The sequence below is a fragment of the Vombatus ursinus genome, unplaced genomic scaffold (assembly GCF_900497805.2).
Source record: "Vombatus ursinus unplaced genomic scaffold, bare-nosed wombat genome assembly UNPS02014821.1, whole genome shotgun sequence".
NCBI classification, from domain to species: domain Eukaryota; kingdom Metazoa; phylum Chordata; class Mammalia; order Diprotodontia; family Vombatidae; genus Vombatus; species Vombatus ursinus.
The window spans coordinates 7,336,310-7,358,045 of record NW_020954599.1 but is presented as its reverse complement, the minus strand read 5'-3'; the positions used below and the strand labels follow the sequence as shown (position 1 = coordinate 7,358,045).

The following is a 21,736-nucleotide window of genomic DNA, read 5'->3' as shown; positions in this document are numbered from 1 at the left end:
ATTTTAATCCAAGAGAGCTGATAAGGTCAGTAAGAGAGAAAAAGGTAGGGGATGTTGACCATAGCCTTGGAAAACACTCAGTTTTTTTTTTTTGAAGCCATACTGGCTTTTGTAATCACTATTTCCTTTAATACGTTGATCACAGATACATCAGAGATTTTAGGTGATAAAAAAACTCCAGTTATATTGTAAATGTAGTTTACACTCTATGTTAACATAATATTGGATGTGACTAAAGAAATGCTTGTTTTCCAACTTATCAACTTATTGAAAAACCTTAAATTTCCTATTTTCTCAAAATTTTCAAGATTCAATGATTATTGGTATACCCAATAATATGAAAGGTTTTTCAATAAAGATGAACACAAAAAAGGTAATGCCAAACTGAACAGTTGTGAACAAGCCACATGGCCATATTCATCATATGCTAAAAATAATTATATTGAAAGACCCACATTAACAACTTTATTACAAAATAAACTGGCTAAAATAATTGTTATTTAAATAAAAAAGGTACTTGAAATATAAAAGAAAAAATATAATCATCTTAAAGCACTAAGGAATTCACATAGATGGCTGAAAAATATACCAAGTGGTTTCCAAAATATGTGAATGTGACTATAACTTCAAAAGGCCAAAAGTAAAGTTAGAGGCCAAATCCTATTTCATTGAATTTCAGTGTATTGTCCACACTGTAGTGGAATTTTGTTACACAAAGTGTTTTGTAAAATATAAAATAGGTTCTTGACTAAAGTCTTGGAAATCTATTTATTGAAAGATATTGATCTTAATGTGATTTGATCTACACGTGTGCAACTTAATTCTGTTCAATAAATGGCAGATCTTTATTTTTATTTACAAAGCACATTTCCTCACCCACCTCCTCATTCTGAGAAGCCATCTAATAATCCACAATTCCCAGCAGCTGAATTTTTATAAAATTAATTTGTTTCTTTCAGAATGATAGAATTGGGGAAATTCTGTTTGAATCCCCACGGATTTTGTCTTTTTAAAAATAAAGCAATCATGGGTTAGGGTATTCTAGGAGATGGAGGAGGATTATTGGGAGGAATTGTTACCTTTCATCATGTCTTCTAACTGCTTTTATCGTCCCATAGGTGGCTTCATATAGTTAGCTATCTGTAGACGTGATAGTTCATTCTGAAAAACATTTTGTAAAAGAAGTTCAAAATTTTAAATAATAATTTAAATTTATGACAAGCATAAACAGTGAAAACACAAAATTCCTAACTGTTATCTATGACAAGTTTTTTAAGACAACTAAAACATAAAATATATTGCCTAAATTTTTATTGTAGTGTCAGCAGAGGTGATAATGGAGTTTAGCACAATTCTTTCCAGCTCAGTAAATCATGGTAGCCAATGAGGTTTCTTTCGAAACTCCATCTTGTTGTGCTTTTTTTTTTATTACTGTCTTTTCTGAGAGGACTATAAACACAGCTTTAAGCATATGTATTTATGCAATATTCACACACACATATGTATAATAGATATGGCAATAATGACTATTGTGACAATATTGGCTTTGCTTGTGGTACTGGAATTTCAAATTGAACTAGAACTACAAATTCCCACATTCTCCAGCCACCTGGCTTCACGCTTTTACAAAGCCAACTGATCATCATTTCTAATGTGAACTTTGTCCTGTTTGTAGTTTATGCAGTTTTCAGGCTAGAAGAAATGACAGCATGCCCAAGAATTGTCTTATCTAAAATTGGAATTCAGTAGCTTCAGGTAGGGGTAGGCTAGGTACCATTGAATAACAGGAAGAGTGCCTCATAGGGTAAATGACCCTGATAAAGCTCCTCAAGGAGCTGAATGTAGAGTTGAGTCAGTTTGCTTACTTGAAATTAAAACCACGAATATTTTATGAAAAAAAAAGCATTTGTTTTAGAATTTTGTAAGAATCTACTGGTGATTCATTTGTACTTTCTGGGCTTCAGTGTCCTTATGTATAAAATTAGGTAGGAGCATGAAATAGATTACTTCTATGGTTATTTCCAGCTCTAAAGCTAAGATACTATGTGCTTATTGTGCGTACACATATACATATATTGACCAGGCAAGTGATTTCACTGGTGGAGGAAATTCTGGTGAGGCAACTCCCTCTACCAATGCAGATGTGCATTGAGTAACTGTTCACAACCTAGAGTCTTTGAGACTTGTGTGGGGTTACTTGCAGCTTAAGTGAATTGTCACAAAACAATTGTTTCATACAAACAAAATTGTCAGAGAAAAAAACTTGAATCCAAATTTTCATGACTGAGAGATCTACTTCACTTATTCATTAAATTAAACTGCAATAGATAGATTAGATAAGTATGTGTCTCTATACATATTTTTGTATGCACATAAATTTGCTAAATGAGTCCATAAAGTCAATCTATATATACCTATGTGTTACATATGTGTTACATATGTGGGTTCATATGCATGGATGCACACATAACATATGGACACGTAGCATACATGGGATGGGTTCATCTGTATATCTACATGCAAGTACTCATCTATACAGATATATAAACATGGAACTATATGCATTCATATACATACATTCATAGATAAGCACACCCCAACATGTATAATATATGCTATGTCACCTGTCTATGCATTATATTTATATGCATATATGTATATAAACAGATTCTGTGTGTGTATGTATATATATATATGAGTGTGTGCATGTATGTATGTGTGTGGGTGTGTGGAGAGGCAGACAGACATAGACAGAGACAGAGCCAGCCAGCCAGAAACACTTTAGGGAATTAGGCAGATAATACTTAGAAACAGTATGTTCAGTGGGATTAGGAGATACACGTACAAGAAATGAGAAAATAGACATAATGTAATGTCTCAAGACAAATTTGGGACACCATTTTGAGAAAAAGAAAAAAAATACTGAAGTAGAAAGGTATTAGAAATGAAATGCCATATTAATGTGATTAACTGTTGTCATTTTGCTTTTTGACTCCTTCCCTTGCCTCTTCCATCCAAAGTGGATGAGCGCGTGAAATTTTCAGTGACTTGATAGAGAGTTTGTGAAAGTGATGAACCAACCAAGTTGAATTAAAACTTTTCATTCCCATGATTATAAGCCCTTTGCTAATGCGTTTTTACTGAATTCTATTTTTTTATGTTCTTGTTTGACATTTTTGGCAGCCTTGTTAATTAAGGAAAAGTTATCCTCTGATTAATGTAGTGTGAGCTGCTCTTAGAGCAGCATAAATAATACAGTGATTAATTGTTGTATCAAAGCCAGTTGACTCTTCCCATACTTCATAGAGGTATATTTCAGATTGAAGCTGTTGTCCTCTCCTTCATAGTCATATGGATTCAGAAAAAGTCACCATCCTTAGCCTTTATTCATTGAACGTTCTCATTTCTTTTGGTAGAGAAGAAAATGCTTGGTGTAATTATTATAGTAAACCAAAGGATTCTGCTAAATTTGGGTAGTCTGAAACTTCAACAACTTTCTACCCTGAATGGTGAATTAATAAATTGAAACTTAGTGTTTCCAATAAAAGATTCGGCTTAGTCACAAGAATCATATTTAACTCCAAGCAATTAATATTTCTTCTATTATAGTAGATTATAATTATAATTATTAACTTTTGATTGTGTCTACCAACTAGTAACTTCAACATCCTTGCTTGCTCATAATAGGAATCAAAGATTTTGTGTTTTTGTAGAGCTAGTACTTTAAAGGGTTTTTGGAACCTAAGAACAAGGTGCATTTAATTTTTTTCTTCTTTTTTCTGGTTTATAAGAATGTTGTCAAAACAAAACAAATGAGATTATTAAATCAACATCACATCAGCTTAGGGAATTTTCATAACTTAATTCATCAAGCTATCATATTATTATTTAGGTATGGAGCTATTTCATAAATTATATATTTCAATATTTGTGTTCCTTTGTGTATCATTGTCCATTAGGGACTAATTGCAAGCAGATTTTATTTATCTTCAATATCTGATCTTTTTTAAAAAGAATAAATTTTTTTCTCAAAATGAATACTGAACATAAAAAATAAAGAAAAAAGAGTTTTTATTTGAATTTTTAAAAAATGTCAAATTATTCAAGTAAAGTAAGAAGGCTACTGTTTTCTGTTGGAGCACACCTGGAAGATCCAGTTTTGAGTGTAAAGCTTGAGTGTATGTTGCCTTAGACTTTGGTTATGAGTTACTTTGAAGGATGTTTACAAATGACTGTGTATCCAGAGCTGGATATCTAGGATTTGAAGGGGTTTGAATAGCATGCCACTTTTTAGGAAATGTAGGAGAAAGTGGAGACCTTTAACTTGGAGAAGAGAAGAATAAAGTTTGAGGAGGTAAGGGGAAGCAAAGAAAGAAGTGAAAAAGCAAGATTTCTGTCTTAATCAATTTGAATGTTTGTCATGTTACCGATGTTTTAGGCTTTATTTAATGTTGCTTCAGAGGACAAGCCTAAGACCACAGGTCTGTCTTCATGGAGACAAATTTTAGTCCATTTTAAATACAAGGATTAGTCTAGATGATAGGACAATTACTGGAGCATTGTTTGTGGAGTCGGAGGAGCAGGAACTCTACCATTAATGTGTGACCTTGAATCTAGCATCTATCCATGTCAAAATTTCTTCATCTGTATAATGATGAGGTTGGACTAGGTCCTCTGGGGTCCTTTCTGGCTATGTTATAGAAGGCATGAAGACATTCCTACATTAGATGAAAGTTTGAGCTGGATGACCCTTAATGACCTCTATAGCACTGTATTTTCATGATTGTAGTCATTCTGAACTCTCTGTTCTGATTGGTCACAGTCCATTATATCTACATCTGACTTCAACCATGCTTCGCTTCACTATCCTATCATCTCCTTACAAACAACTGTGCTGCCCAGACCACATACCAGGCGCCGAGTGAATTAAACATTTATCCCCAGAACTTCTACCCTTGGTTGCCTGTGTACTAATTAGCAATTAACCCCTTCCTTTAGTGTAACTGGGCCTAACTTCAGCCATGAATTGCTTCACCTTCAAGTATCTCCTTGCCAGCTGCCATGCTCCAATATATGTATCCTTCATGGCTCTCCCCATAACTCCTCTCCATTTTTGGAACCAAAATCATATAAAGTCTGTCACTGCTGCTGGAAATGGTGTGTGAATATATTCCTCTCTGTCTACATTCACTGACCCTTTAACTTTCCAAGCCTAAATATTCTGCCCCTTGCCAACATTTTCATACATGTATTGTATATCATCTATTTCCATCCATTCCATGTAGTCCTATCCCGTGGCTCCAAGCACTAGCAGTTTAATCCCTTTTTCATCTTATTCTTTTAAGTACTTGAAGACAGTTATCATGTGATCCCCAGCCTTAAATGTCATCAGTGTGAGGCTCTTTGCCATTCTTGTTTCCTTTCTCTGAATATTCTCCAGTTTAACAATATCCTATATAAACTGGGGCACTTAGAGCTGAACACAACACTCCAGAGGAGGTCCAGTGAGGGGAGAGTTCAACGGTCCTAGAACTTCCTTATTCTTGGAAGTTATGCCTCTCATTACCACCCAAGATAGCATTGGTTATCGGGGATTTGCCATATCCCACCATTGACCTATAGCAAACTTGTGGTCCACTTAAACCTATGGAAAATTTACAAAACTATCATGTACTTAAGAAGTTAATTCCTTAAACCTAAGTGTAATACATTTTCTTGATATCTTTTGAATTTCGTCTTACTGCTGAGTTTTGTAGTCAATCAAGAATATTCCAGTTCTGGTACATTGTCTTCCATAGTGTTAACTATACTTTCTAGCTTCAAATCATCTGAAAATCTGATAACACTGTCATCTATGCCTTTATTGAAATATTGATAAAAACGTACAAGACTTTTGAGATGTTAAGCTAGAGTAAGATAATGTTGAACCATTATTGTCTATTCATGAGTCTGGTCATTCCAAGAGTTCTAAATCTGGATAATTATACTATAGTAAAGCAAATGTATTTCCATCTTTTCCACAAGAATAACATGATATAATTTATCAAACAGCTTTCTAAAACTTAGCAAACTGTGGCTACAGCATTCTCCTGATATACCAGTTTATTTTATATTATTTTATTTTGAGGCAACTGGGGTTAAGTGACTTGCCCAGGGTCACGGAGCTAGTAAGTGTCAAGTGTTTGGTCTGAGACCGGATTTGAACTCAGGTCCTCCTGACTTCAGGGCTGGTGCTCTATCCACTGTGCAACCTAGCTGCCCAATATACCAGTTTATTAATCCCATCAAAAAAAGAGGAGCAGTTGTTTGATATAACCAGTTCTTGATGAAGCCATGATGATTTTTTGTGATCAATCTTTTCTTTTCTAGATATTCATTAATCATTTCATTAATAATATATCCAGGAAATTTTACTGAGTTTCAAAGTTAAGCTTTTCCACAATTTCTACCATGATAATCTAATATACATGCCAAACTGAATTTTGATAAAGTCACAATGTATCACATTTCCAGGCCAGGACAGCTTACACAATAGACAAGGCCATAGTCAGGTCCAAGTTCTAAAACGAGAGTGGTAGTTGCAAGGGAGCAAGGGCCTTACCTGTGTAAGAAGCAAGGAACAAGTTCCAGAAACATAGCTTTACAGCTCTGAGACTAGGAGCAGACTAGGAACTCAGTGCTAAACTTTAACCCTGCACATAAGCCTGTAATGGAATAAACCAGAACAAGATACCAAAACCAAGAGGGAACCAGCAGCTCACTCCCCCTGGCCTAAAGAAAGTTCACATGGACTAACAATGACTGAGTTCAGCAGCAGTCTATGGAAACTCAGTCACTCAAAAGCTAACAGATCCAAAGTGGGTCATAAACTTGAAGATCACAGACCAGAAAGGTAGTCAACAAAACTCTCCCAGATCACACCACCTTGGAAGCACTAAAGGCATAGAGAGCTCCAGACTAAATGGTGAAAGCAACTGAAGGACATAAATTATAGAATATCAGACCAGATGTCTTTACCCACATAAATAAGGAGAGCCCAGCACAAACATAAAATGTGAAGTCAAGAAATAGTCAGGGAAAATGAGCAAACAAACAAAAAAGGATCTGACTATGAAGAGCTACCATGGTGACAGGGTAACTTAAGACACAAACATAGAAGAAAATGAACTGAAAATATCTACAAGCAAAACTTTAAAGACAAATGCATATGGACCCACACCCAATAAGAAATTTTAGAATAGTTAAAGAATAGATGGGCCTCAAGGGGCGGGGGCAGGGGCAGAGGACAGGCTAAGGCAGACGAGGAAGGCCTGGCTGCCTCAGGTCGCTGGGTCTTGAGCCTGCATTTGAGCCTCAGGAAGATGGCTCAGCGCATGGTCCTCAGGAGATTCCTGGCCCCTGTCTTGTCCAGGAAGCTCCCTCAGTGTTGTTGGGTGCCTCGTCCTCCTGAGTTTCTAGCCCAGGGCAGCTCTGGTAGACCCGCCGCTGCACCTAGTTTGACCCGGCCATTCTCCACCACCAAGATCTCAAAGGTTATATTTGACGTCCAGGATAGGCTTGACTTTCAGGTCAGAGGTGTCAACAGTGAGACACTGGAGGTTGTGGATTTCCATGCGCAGTGGTGTGGCCCTTGCAAGATCTTGGGGCCCCGATTAGAGAAAATGGTGGCAAAGCAGGAGGGGAAGGTGCTGATGGCCAGGGTAGACATTGACAACAACACAGACCTTGCCATTGAGTGTGAGGTTTCTGCCGTGCCAACTGTGCTGGCCATCAAGAATGGGGACGTGGGGGACAAGTTTGTGGGCACCAAAGTTGAAGACCAACTGGAGGCTTTCCTAGAGAAACTAATTGGCTGCCGGGCTGGGCCTGCTTTTGTTTTCCCCTGGGGCCCTCCTAGAAGAACTCTAGTCCCTTCCAGTCCCCACCCACCTAGCCCTCATTGGCCCATCCTGTGTCTTTCTGGGGAAGGCTTCTTCATCTCCAAAGTTGGGAACAAGGCACATTTCTCAGTTACCTGATTGCAGAGAACTGGTCCTTAGGGAAGTGATGCTGCTGCTGACTGTGGGAGGGAAAACTGGGGATGGGAGCTTGGAGTGTTTTCGCTCTCTCATGCTTGATTCCTACCCCCCTCCTCCCATCCCCACCACCAAGCCTACCCTAACCTAGGCCCCAATCGTGGCCATCTCCAGAGGAGACTGGAGAGGGACCTGTTTCAGTAGGACTGCTTAATAGTGGGGTTGCCCTGTTTTGACTGTGAAATTTTTATCCTTGTCCTCTGGTACCTCTGCTTTATCACAGAGGCTCTATGACCCTGTGCCTGACCTACTTGCCATATTTTCTTCTCTGATCCTATTTTGTAAAAGAAAAGAGAGTTATACATACATATGCTTATGCATGTAAAAATTCTCTCATTTTTTTTGTAGGTCTGTAATAAAGAGAGCTTTACTGGTAAAAAAAAATAAAGAATAGAAAATTTGACATTGAACACAAAGTTCAAGGGAGGCATAAAAACATAAATGTAAGATCATGAGAAACTTAATAAGGCTAAACTATTTATATTCCCAATTGGGAAGATGATATATGTAATGTACAAGAACTTTATCTTCATTATGGCAGTTAGAAGGAATCTACTTAGTCTGTTTTGTGAGATGATCTCAAAAGAAAAATGGAAGGATGAGAATGAAGAATATACCTGAAGATGTAGAAATGGAGAGGAAGAGTAGGGAAATTATTTCTCATAAATAGGGCATGCAAGAAAGAGTTTATAAAACAGAAGGAAAATGGTAGAGGGAGTGGGTAACACTTGAACCTCATTCTCATGTGAATTGGTTCAAGGAGGGAAGACTATATATACACACAGTTGGTACAGAAATTAGTGTTACCAATCAGGGAAGTAGAAGGGAAGGAGGTAGGAGAAAGGCAATGGGAATAGAATGGAGGGTGGATTAAAGGAGGTAGTCATCAGGAGCAAAAAAGAATCGAGGATGAGACAAGTGAAAAAGAGAAGAATAAATATAAGAGAATAGGATGAAGGAAAATACATAATTAGCTATCATAGTACTTAATGTGAATGGGATAAAATCACAGATAAAATGGAAGAGGATAGGAGACTGGATTAAAACCCAGGATAAAACAATATATTGTTGATAATCCATACACTTAAAATAGAAAGACACAGAATGACAATGCCAGGCTGCAGCATAATCTATTATGTGTCAATTGAAGTAAAAAAGAAAAAAGGCAGCGATCAGCAATCTTGATCACAGACACAACAAAAGCAAAGACTGACCTAATTAAAATAGATGATGAAGGACAACAAATTTTATTAAAATATATCATAAAACATGAATTAACATCAGAGTTCAATATATAGGTATTAAATGACACAGGATCCACATTCTCGAAGGAAAAATTGAGTTACAGCAAGAAATATACAGTAAACATATAGTAGAGACTTCATTTTGTCTCTCAGATCTGCATTAACCTCAACTCAAAGTAAACAAGAAAAAAGTTAAGAAGATGAATAGAATTTTAGAGAAGTTAAATATGATAAAACCCTGGAGAGCATTGAATGGAAACAAAAAGGAATATATACCCATTTCTCAGCTGTATATTGTACCTTCACAAAATTGACCATGTATTAGGTTATAAAACCACCACAAACAAATGCAGCAAAGTAGTAATATGATGAATCTTTTTCTGACCATAATGCAACAAAATTTCATTTGATAAAGGAAGCTTAAACATGAATTAAAAAGCAATTGGGAAGACAGACCCCAAATAAGGGAGAAAAGCCAGGGAATGACTTGAGATCTCCTCAATTCCCACCCAAAAAACTTTAAATATTGCCTCAAACTAAAGTCTGGAGAAATAGAACCAACAAAAGAGCAGGGTAAAACAATTTTCCAGCCCAAGACAACCTGAGAAGATTGGCAGGAAATATCTGTCATACTAGGGTCAGAATGGAACTCAGCACAGTGCCGGCAATGCCTTGGCAAATGAGCAGCAGGACTTGGGGCAACTGAATCAGCAGCAGTGGTTTCTGGAGCTCTCAACCCACAGAGGGTAAGAAGATAATACAACTGGTCACAAGGAGATTATAGTGGTCCCTTTGTTGGCACTGGGCACATGACTCTGTCGTATTGCCTGTATGTAGATCTTAGTCATAGTCTCAGGGCAAGGAGAAGCTCTAGCATGCCAAAGTCTGTGAGCACTGGGGAGCAGAGATGCTGGTCACAATTCCAGGGTGGAACTTGTGGTTGTACACAGACCAGAGCACAGGCTCAGAGAACAATGAGCACACCTCTCTTTTGATCATACCACTTTGGAAGAATGGAAACTTTATTGATCCCACAGAATAAGTTCTGAAAATAGCTTCACAAAGAAACCCTGAAGCTTAGGACAGTGCCCCCTCCACCCTGGGTGTAGAGCCCAACTTTAATATAGACTTGAAAGTCATGAAATAGATTGGAAAAAATGAGCAAACAACAACCGCAAAAGAACCTGACCATAGAAAGCTACTGTGGTGAAAGGGAAGATCAAAACACAAACTCGGAAGAAGATAACACAACCAAAACTACAACATTCAACACCTCAAAGAAAAATGTAAATTGGTTTCAGGCACAAAAAAGAATTAGAATTTTAAAAATCAAAGAGGTAGAAGAAAAATTAGGAAAAGAAATGAAAGTGATGCAAGAAAATGATGAAAAAAGAATCAACAGCTTGGTACAGGAAGCACAAAAAATCCTGCAGAAAATAACATCTTAAAAAAAAAAAAGGATAGGCCAAATGGTGAAAAAAAAAGGCAGAAAAAGCTATAGGACAACTCCTTAAAAAGCAGTATTGATCAGATGAAAAAAAATATACAAAAAAAATCACTGAAGACAATTCATTGAAAAGCAGAAATGGCCACATGAAAAAATGTACAAAAATGAATTGAAGAAAAAGACTACTTAAAATAGAACTGGCTAAATGGAAAAAGAGGTACAATAGTGCAAAGAAAAAAAAAACAATGCTTTAAAAATTAGAATTGGGCAAGTGGGAGCTAATGACTCCATGAGACATCAAGAAGCAATAAAACAAATAAAAAACAAAACAAAATCAAAAGAATGAAAACAGTAGAAGAAAATATGAAATATCTCATTGGAAAAGCAACTGACCTGGAAAATAGATTCAAGAGAGATAATTTAAGAATTATTAGACTACCAGAAAACCAAGATAGAAAAAGAGCCTAGACATCATCTTTCAAGAAATTATCAGGGCAGCTAGGTGGCTCAGTGGATAGAGCACTGCCCTGGAGTCAAAAGGACCTGAGTTCAAATCTCACCTCAGACACAAAGCACTGGTTAGCTGTGTGACTCTGGGCAAGTCACTTAACCCCAATTGCCTCACAAGAAAAAGAAAAAAAGAAAGAAATTATTAAGGAAAATTGCCCTGATATCTTAGAACAGAGGGTAAAATAGAAATTAAAAGAATCCACTGCTCATCTCTTGAAAGAGATCTGAAAATGAAAATTCTCAGCAATATTATAATAAAATTCCTGACCTCCCAGGCCAAGGTGAAAATATTTCAAACAGCCAGAAAAAAATAATTCAAATATGGTACAGCCACAGTAAGAATAATACAAGTTTTAGCAGCTTCTGCATTAGAGGGCTTGGGTTATGATCTCCATGAGGAAAAAGGAGCTAGAATTACAACTAAAAGCAAAACTAAAAAAAATGGTTATTTAATGAAATGGAGGACTTTCAAGCATTCCTGATGAAAAGACCAGAGCAGAACAGAAAATGTGAATTTATAGTATAAGACTCAAGAGAAGCATAACATGATAAAGAGGAAAGAGATATCATAAGGCATTCAATAAGGTTAAACTTTACATCCTTATATGAGAAGATGATATTTGTAACTCCTAAGAACTTTGACGATTAAGCCACTCAGGAGTATATGTAGACAGGGGGCATGGGTGTGAGTTGAATATGATGATATCTTTTTTTTTTTGGTAAAGAATATTTTGTTTTTTCCAATTACATGTAAAGATAGTTTTCAACATTGATTTTTATATGATTTTTTAGTTCCATATTTTTTTCTCTCCCTCCCTACTATCACCCATCCCCAAGATGGCAAGCAATCTTGTATAGGTTATACATGTGCAATCATGTAACCATATTTCCACGTTAGTCGTGTTGTGAAAGAAAAAACAGAATGAAAGGGAAAAGCCACAAAAAACAACAACAAAAAAGAAAAAGTGAAAATACTATGTTTCAATCTGCATTCAGATTCCATAATCCTTTCTCTGGATGTGGATAGCATTTTGCATCATGAGTCTTTTGGAATTGTCTTAGATCACTGTATGCTGAGAAGAGCTAAGTTAATCTTAATCTTTTCTCACACAATGTTGCTGTTACTGTGTACAATGTTCTCCTGATTCTGCTCAATTCACCCAGCATCAGTTTATGTAAGTCTTTACAGGTTTTTCTGAAATCTACCTGTCATCATTTCTTATAGCACAACAGTATTCCATTACATTCATATGCCATAACTTGTTCAGTAGCTTTTCCATTTGGCATCCCTTCAATTTCCAATTTTTTGGCCACCACAGAAAGATCCGCTATAAATATTTTTGCATATGTAGATCCTTTTCCCTTTTTTATGATCTCTTTGGGATACAGACCTAGTAGTGGTATTGGTAGATACCACTATCTATGCACAGTTTGTGCATATGAGTATGCACAGTTTGCTCTTTGGGGATAGTTCCAAATTGTTCTCCAAAATGGTTGGATCATTTCACATCTCCGCCAATGATGTATTCATATCCCAATTTTCCCACATCTTCTCTAACATTTATCATATTCCTTTTTTGTCATATTACTCCATCTGATAGGTGTGAGCTGATATCTCAGAGTTGTTTATATTTGCATTTTTTTAATCAATAGTGATTTAGAGCATTTTTTCATAGTCCTACGGATAGCTTTCACTTCTTCATTTAAAAACCGCCTGTTCATATCCTTTGACCATTTATCGATTGGGAATGACTTGTATTCTTTTAAATTTGACTCAGTTCTCTGTATATTTAAGAAATTAGGCCATTATCATAAATGCTGACTATAAAAAAATAGTTTTCCAGCTTTCTGTTTTCTTCATCATCTTGGTTGCATTGGTTTTGTTTGTGTAATTTTTATTTTTTTTTTCAATTTTTTATGTTTTAGAAATGAGGCCTTTGTTGGAAAAAATTACTTCAAATTTTTTTTCACAGTTGCTATTGCTAACTGTAATTCACCCCATCCTATTCGCCTCACCCTGTTTATTCTATTCTCTTTCATTTTACCCTGTCCCTCCTCAAAAGTTTTGTTTAAATTAATTTTTAAATTAATGTTTTTATTTATTTTGATTTATCAACAATCACTTCGATAAGCTTTTGAGTTTTAAATTTTCTCCCCTCCTTTCCTGCCTCCCTCACCAAGATGGCACACAATTTGATATAGGCTATACATATACATTCCTATTAAACATGTTTTCACATTATGTTTGTGCAATTTTTATAAAAAAAATAATGTAATGAAAATTATCCATTTTGCATTTCATAATGTTCTCTATCTCTTGTTTGGTCACAAATTCTTCCCTTCTTCATAGATCTGATAGGTAAACTATTCCTTGCTCTCCTAATTAGCTTATGGTATCACCCTTTTTAAAAATTAATTTATTTTTAGTTTTCAGCATTCACTTCCATATGCTTTTGAGTTTTAAATTTTCTCTCCCTCCCTCCCCATCTTCATCCCCAAAATGGTGTACCATCTGATATAGGTTCTACATATACATTCCTATTAAACATATTTTTACGTTTGTAAATGTTTACATGTTGTAAAGAAGAATTAGAACCAATAGGAGGAACCACAAGAAAGAAGAAACAAAACAAAACCGAAGAAAAAATAGCAAATAGCATGCTTCAATCTGCATTCAAACTCTGTAGTTCTTTCTCTGGATGTGGATAGCATTTTCCATCATGAGACTTTTGGAGATGTCTTAGATCCTTGCATTGCTGAGAAGATTTAAGTCTATTAAAGTTATTCATCGCACAACATGGCTGTTATTGTGTACAGTGTTCTGCTTCTGCTAATTTCACTCAGCATCAGTTTGTGTAAGTCTTTCCAGGTTTTTCTGAAGTCTGCCTGCTCATTTCTTATAGCACAATAGAATTCCATTACATTCATATACCACAACAAAGAGTGGTAACTCTTTGCAGAAGATATAATGGTATACTTAAAGAATTCTAGACAGTCAGCCCCAAGTGGTGAGGCTAGGGTAGTTGAATTGATTGTGATGGGAATAAGGGAGAGATCAGGCGGACAGAAATTGAGGGAATTCAGAACTTTTGTCATGAGAAGGGCAATAGGATCATTGAGGAATAAGCTCGTGTAAGTTATAATAATCCTAAGGGCTTCTACCTTAGGGTGGAGAATTCCATGGGCATCAGGCAGCAGAACATATTTAGTTACCTGGAAAGGAGAGAGGTGAAGTAACCACCTGGAAACAGCCTCAGTTTAGGTTACTAGGGAAGCTAGATTTTGTAGGAAGTCGTAGAAGGGGCTAGGAGAGACCATAATGGAAAGGCTGGCTCAGGAAAGCTAGCATTCCAGGATGCTCCATTACTTCTCTGGCAGGTGCTTTTCTCATCACCCTACAGGCTCATACAACTACATACAGATTTCTTTCTTTCTTTCCCCATTTGTCACATTATTTTTGCTAATGACAAAGCAGGACAAAATACATGCCCTTTTTTATTCAGTGGTTGGATTTTGGATGTCTGAATATTGATTAAAGATCTAAATCACTGAAAACTGATGGACATCTCACATATTGCAATAACCTTTGAAGCTTTAAAGATAATGTTTCACTAGTATGTGGAATAAAGCAATTCAGTGTCTGGTATTTTTAAAGTAAATGTCACCACTACAGATTTGAAATATAAGACAAGATCTGAAATTTCATTGGTATAGGAATTTCCAATAAAGAAACTCCTCTATTCAGCTAGATACATATCTGTTCTACAACATGGTTTTCAAGAGATTACTCCTGCACTGAGAAGCTAAGGACTTGCCCTAGGCCACACATCCAGTATGTGTCACGGGAAGAGCTTAAACCCAATTCTTCCTGATTTCAAGGCTGGCTCTCTATTATGCCTACTGCTTCTCCTTGCTTTTATAGTTAAACTAGGTCAGCTGTTTAATTGAATATTGGAATTATCTTGTTGAAGTCCAAAATCTAAAAATAGCAACAGCAAGTCTTCATTTAGAAGCTATCTATAACTTAAAATCATATGGATGTATGCTGAGGTCCCCTAATATGAAAGTAGCAGTTTGGGAGGATAAAGACTGAGCCAAGCAACTGAACTCATTAAGGAAAGAGAATGTCCTGGAGGTTGATAAATAACAGTTATCATAATCTTTATTGAGTGATAAATGTGGATTGAATGAACTTCATAAGAGTAGAGGGCTTCATGTAGGAGGAGTTCCTATGAACTTCCAAATTTGAAAATAACTATCAGTTGTCTTTGTCCTAAAACACATCCATATGCACATGTATACACACATATGTGCACCCCCACACACACACATGTGCACACATGCATTCATACTTTTTCTAATTTAAACTAAATATTGCCAATATCTTCACTTTATTTTTGTATTGCGTGAACTACAGTGTCCTCAGACTCACATCCTTAGTGTCATCCTCAGCTTCTCACTATCTCTTAGCTCCCCATATCTGAACTCTTGCCAAGGCCTATTGATTTCACCTTTGCAATTTCTCTCAATAGATCTCTCTTCTAATACTGCCACTATCCTGGTGTAGGCCCTCATCTCCTCAAATTTGGCCTATTGCAATAGCCTGCTGGTGGGTCTAGATGCAGGCCACAAGTCTTTCCCCTATTCCAGTGTATCTTTCATTCAGCAGTCAAAGTAATTTCCTTTAATCACGGGTCAACCATGTCACCCCCGTACTCAATAAACTCTAGTGGCTGTTTACTTCCATGATCAAATACAAAATATCTTGTTTGTTTATAAAAGCCCTTCGTAACTCTCACCCTCCCCTCAAATTTCCAGTCTTCTTCTACCTCATATCATCCCCACATAAATGTCCTCTGAAAAACATGGTGCCCAGAACAAAAAACAGTACTCCACATTTGATCTAACCTGGGCAGAATACAGAAAAAAATCTTACTATGATTTGAGGCACTTTCCAACTCTCTAAATGCAGCATTAAGGCAGACAACAATTTTGGACTTCCCTGCCTCATTGTGGACATACTGATCTAATTAAAATTGCAGTTAATTTTCATACACTCTTATCTAGTATCATCTCCTTAACCTTTTCCTGCAACCTACGCACTAAATGTAATATAATGGAGCTTTTAAAAAGGATCATTTCCTTTAAAAGTTATAATCACGTATAGAAACTTATTCACCTCAACACATGGGTAGTCTAATTTTCCTTTCCTACACAACTTCAGTCTCTGGGTCAGTAAAGGGGGAATAGGCTCATAGCTTAGCTCTGTCCCCATAGAGCACAGTCCCAGTCTCAAGTCCAAAACTACCCTCAGTTTGAGTCCTAGGTACCCTGACTTCTCAGGCTTCCCATGCTTCCCTGGCTGGGTGCATCATCCTGTCTCCAGTCCTGTCTCTCAGATTTGCATGGCTCAACATCTTGATCTTCTAGGGATAACCTTGGGTAACTAAACTGAGGACAAAAATCACAAACAACAGGGGGAAAAACTATCTCCACGCCTATTTATCAGAGATGGAGCAAAAGACACATAAGCAGGGGAATGCAAATCTTTTTCCTCTAACTGGTTTAATTTATGGCATCCATGTTGGGCACAGCTGATAAGTAGTCACTGGGAGACAGTACAGAAGAAAATGTGGTAGGAAAAAAAATGAATTGCTCAATCTTTCCATTTTTAAAGGCACAGACAGCTGATGAAAGGATCGTTCATCTTCCACATGGTAGGTAATGTAGCTGGCTCCATGCCACACCAGCGGCATGCTCCAAAGTCCCTCAAGGCTGGATTAGATAGTGTAACATCAGTAAGCATCCTTTTTTAAGCATTGTTTTCACTTCTGTCTTTACCCATTTCAGATGCTGTAATTTCCCTCACATAATTAATGAGGGTCCCCCATGATAACTCTTAAGGGAAAACATCCTACAAAAACGATTTTTGGTTATAATTTTTTTTTAGTGAACAGCTGAAGACAAAAAGCAGTTAAGAGATCTCAAAATTTTGGGAAATTTTTTCCTATGGTTCTTTCCATGAAGAGTGAGAACTCTAAGGGATTTGAGGCATGCAAAATGCACTGGGTTTGTAGTCAGAGGACATGGGTTCAAATCGCAGATCTTCCATTTACTATCTTTATGTGACCTTGGCCATATCATTTTACTTCTCTGTGTCTCAGTCCCTTCCTCTGTAAAATGAAGGGCTTTGATTAAATTCTTTTTAGGGTTTCCTCCAACTCTAAAACTATGAGCCTGTGAACACCACTTTTAGGTAGATTCAGTTAAATAGGGTCAGTTTATTTATGTCAGGTGATTCCATGGCACTCGAATACTAATTCTTGGTACTTTATAGGTACCTTACACGTTTGAGACCTTAATTTACAGTACACATTTATGTTCTTAGGTAAATTTTTGAAACACTTCAGGGTAATGCCAAGTTCCTGCCAGATTCTGGTATTCTCTGTTATTCATGGCAAACTCTATTATCAGAAGCAAACCATTGGGAAAAAAAGGTTCTTTTTTGTTGATTTTGTGTGTGTGTGTGTGTGTGTGTACGTACACACAATGACAAAACATCTATGGCTATGTCAATCCTACCACTGGGCTTTAAAAATTGATGAATTGGTCACTTTTTTTGATCCATTTGTGCTAGGTTTGGTCCATTTGTCCTAAATCACAGCTCACATCTATGCCAATGACAATGGACAATGCAGTGCAGTCAGCCCAATTTCAGGTGAAAAGTTAGTGCAGACATTTTGAAATCTGCCAATGTCCCCCCAGGTACTTCCCAGGCTGATTGAATTTTCTTCTATTCTAATTATCTACAAGTAAATTGGAGCACCAATATTCATGTGAGGACTGCAAGACAAATTTTCAGCAGAAGTGCAATTCGAGAGTGAGCTCTGTATCTTGCGTCTCTATCAGTAAAGTCTTGCTTCATATTCTGAACCTTAAGGTTTATGAGCACCAATTTCTTAAGGTAAAATGTCTGAACTTTATGGACAGTCTTTTCTGACCTTATAATAGCTCTTTTAGACAATTTGGTCTTGGCACACATTCACCAGCCTTAGCAGTGGAAGAAAAGAAGGAAGGAAGAATAAAAGCATTTATTAAGCACCTAATATGTGCCAGACAATTTGCTAAGTGCTTTACAAATATCTCATTTAAGCTTCACAACAATCCTGGGATATGTGTTGATATTATCCCCATTTTTCAGTTGAAGAAACTGACATAGATAGCAATTAAATGATTTTCCCAGGCTTACAGAGCTAGTAAATTCCTGAGGTCAGTTTTGAACTCAGGCCTTATTTACTCCACATACTCAATCTACTGTGCCATTTGGATGTTTCATGGACACTTGCGATTGTCATCTGGAGGAAAGGTCTTTATGTCTTTTAATTAACTTAAGGGAAAAAAAAGAAAAACTTCACAACCCTGATGTATCTTCAGTAGATTGAAGAACAATCATGTTTTTTTATCTCTTATAATTTAATTGATAGACTATAGGTGCAGATTAGGTGATGGTCAATGTGTTTGATTTGTTATATTTAATTTCTTTCTTACTAGGGATAGTTACGTTAGTAGCACGTTGAATTTTAAGGTGAGACATAGCAGTTACATAAGGCACAGGCAGTAAAGTCCAAACAAGGACACTCTTGTAGTTCTACAATTTTGTGATTCTGTGCTTCTCATTCTCTAGCTTTGCCCTGTTTTTGTACTGCCCTTGGGCTAGGGAAGTTAATATTCTTCACGCTCCTGTTTCTGTGCTATTATGGTACTATCCCAATTTCTCTCCATCAAACTTTGTTGCTTCCCCACGACACTTAGAGAATACTGCTCAGCCTTCATCTTAATGGTAGGTCTACTGCACCTTCATTCTAGCTAGATGGAGGGATGAAGAGAAATTCTATAATTCTAGCATGTTATTAGAGCTTTACATATGACAAAACAAATATTAGTTTGTTGTTGGTGTTGTGTGGGCCCAGTAAGTATTCTCTTCTGTAAAATGGGAATGATTACACTGTTACAGAACTTTCAAAATGAAGCACTTTTGTAAATATTAAAGTGCTATATGAATTTTATTTTTCAGTCTCTACTTAGGAATTCATATTAGGAAAACTTATTGGGGCAGAACATTACATTTTGGGGAGTTGTAATCGTCAGGGAGTTTTCCTCATATAAAACCTAAATTTACCACTTTTCATTTCCCATTCCTCCTAGTTCTACCCTCTGAGGCAAACAGAACAAATCTATTCTTTCCTCCACATGACAGGTCTTCAATACTTGAAGAGAGCTATCATGATACCTCAAATCTTTTCTTCTCCAGGCTAAACATCCCCAGTTCTTTCAATGTATTCTCATATGACATAGACATCGATATTGCTCCAGTCTGGATTCACCTTGTCAATGTCCCTCTTAAATTATGGTGCGTGGAACAATACACAGTCCTTCTCTCCTGAGGATGCCTGACTAAAGTAGTGTACAATAGGACTGTCATTTCCCTCTTTCTGTATATTATACTCTTTATAATGCATCTCAGGTCACATAAGCTTTTTTTTTTTGTTATCACACTTTTCTGCCTGGTATTGTGCTTATAGGCCATTCTCTTTTTTTCCCTTTCTTTCAGGAAAACTGCCTAACCATGTCTCCTACTTTTTCATATGCCTACTATAGATAACTTGGGTTTCTTCATCTAAAACTGCCTGTTCATATCCTTTAATCATTTCTCAATTTGGGAATGGCTTGTATTCTTAGGAATTTGACTCAGTTCTCTAGATATTTGAGAAATGAGGACTTTATCAGAGACACTTGCTGTAAAGATTGTTTCCTAGGTTTCTGCTTTCCTTCTAATCTTGGTTGCATTAGTATTGGTTGTATAAAAGCTTTTTTGATTTAGTATAATCAAAATTATCTATTTTACATTTCATAATGTTCTCTATCTCTTGTTTGGTCGTGAATTCTTCCCCTCCCCATAGATATGACAAGTAGACTGTTCCTTGCTCTTCTAATTTGCTTAAGGTGTCACCCATTATGTCTGAATCATGCACCCATTTTGACCTTATCTTTGTATACCTAGTGAGAGTTGTGGTGTGAGATGATGTGAGATGTTGGTCTGTACTTAGTTTGTGTCCTGTTTTTTTTTTTTTTCCTGGTTTTCCTAGCAGTTTTTGCCAAATAGTGAGTTCTTATCCCAAAAGCTGGGGTCTTTGGGTTTACCAAATGCTAGGTTACTATGGTCACTGACTACTTTTTCTTGTCTACCTAATCCACTGATCCACCATTCTATTTCTTAGCTAGTACCAGATAGTTTGATGATTATTGCTTTATAATGTAATTTGAGAACTAGTATGGCTAGGCCATCTTCCTTTGTATTTTTTTTTCATTAATTCCTTTGATATTCTTGACCTTTTGTTCTTCCAGATGAGTTTTGTCATTTTTTTCTAGCTCTATCAAATAATTTTTTGGTAGCTTGATTGTTATGGCACAGAATAAGTAAATTCGTTTAGGCAGAATTCCCATTTTTATTATATTGATTCAGCCTACCCATGAGTAATTGATATTTTTCCAAATGTTTAAATCTCACTTTGTTTGAAAAGTTTTTTGTAATTTTGTTCATATAGTTCCTGGGTTTGTCTCGGCATGTATAGTCCCAAGTATATTTTATATTGTTTACAGTTATTTTAAATGGAATTTCTCTTTCTGTCTCTTGCTGCTGGGATTCATTGATGATTTGTGGGTTTATCATATATCCTGCAACTTTGCTAAAGTTGTTAATTATTTCAGGTAGTTTTTTAGTTGATTCTCTAGGTTTCTCTAAGTATTCTACCATATCATCTGCAAAGAGTGATAGTTTTATTCCTTCATTGACTATTCTAATTCCTTCACTTTCTTTTTCTTCTTTTATTGTTATAGCTAAAATTTCTAGTACTATGTTGAATAATAGTGGTGTTAATGAACATCCTTTCTTCACTTCTGATCTTATTGGGAGGGTTTTTGAGCTTATCCCCATTACAGATAATGCTTGCTGATGGTTTTAGATAGATACTGCTTATCATCTCAAGGAATTCTCTCATTATTTCTATGTTTTTTAATAGGAATGGGTGCTGTGTTTTGTCAAAAGCTTTTTCTGCCTCTATTGAGATAATCATATAATTTTTTTAAAGTTTTGTTATTGATGTAGTCAATTATGTTGGTAGTTTTTCTAATATTGAACCAACCCTACATTCCTGGTATAAATCCCACCTGGTCATAATGTATAATCCTTATGATATATTGCTATAGTCACTTTGCTAGTATTTTGTTCAACATTTTTGCATTGATATTCAATTAGGAAATAGGTCTGTGTTGATTTAGTTATCAGCACCATATTTGCATCATAAAAGAAGTTTGGTAGGACTCCTTCTTTGCCCATTTTTCAACAAGTTTATATAGCATTAGAATTAATTGTTCTTTGAATATTTGGTAGAATTCACTCG

General features: G+C 36.2%; 1 protein-coding gene and 1 pseudogene across 1 annotated transcript in view; both read left to right on the top strand.

Moving 5' to 3' along the window:
- GRID2 (glutamate ionotropic receptor delta type subunit 2) overlaps positions 1-21,736 on the top strand; it is a 1,698,202-nt gene that overhangs the window by 125,727 nt on the left and 1,550,739 nt on the right. The window lies entirely within an intron of this gene.
- Positions 7,362-8,018, top strand: LOC114024357 (annotated as a pseudogene).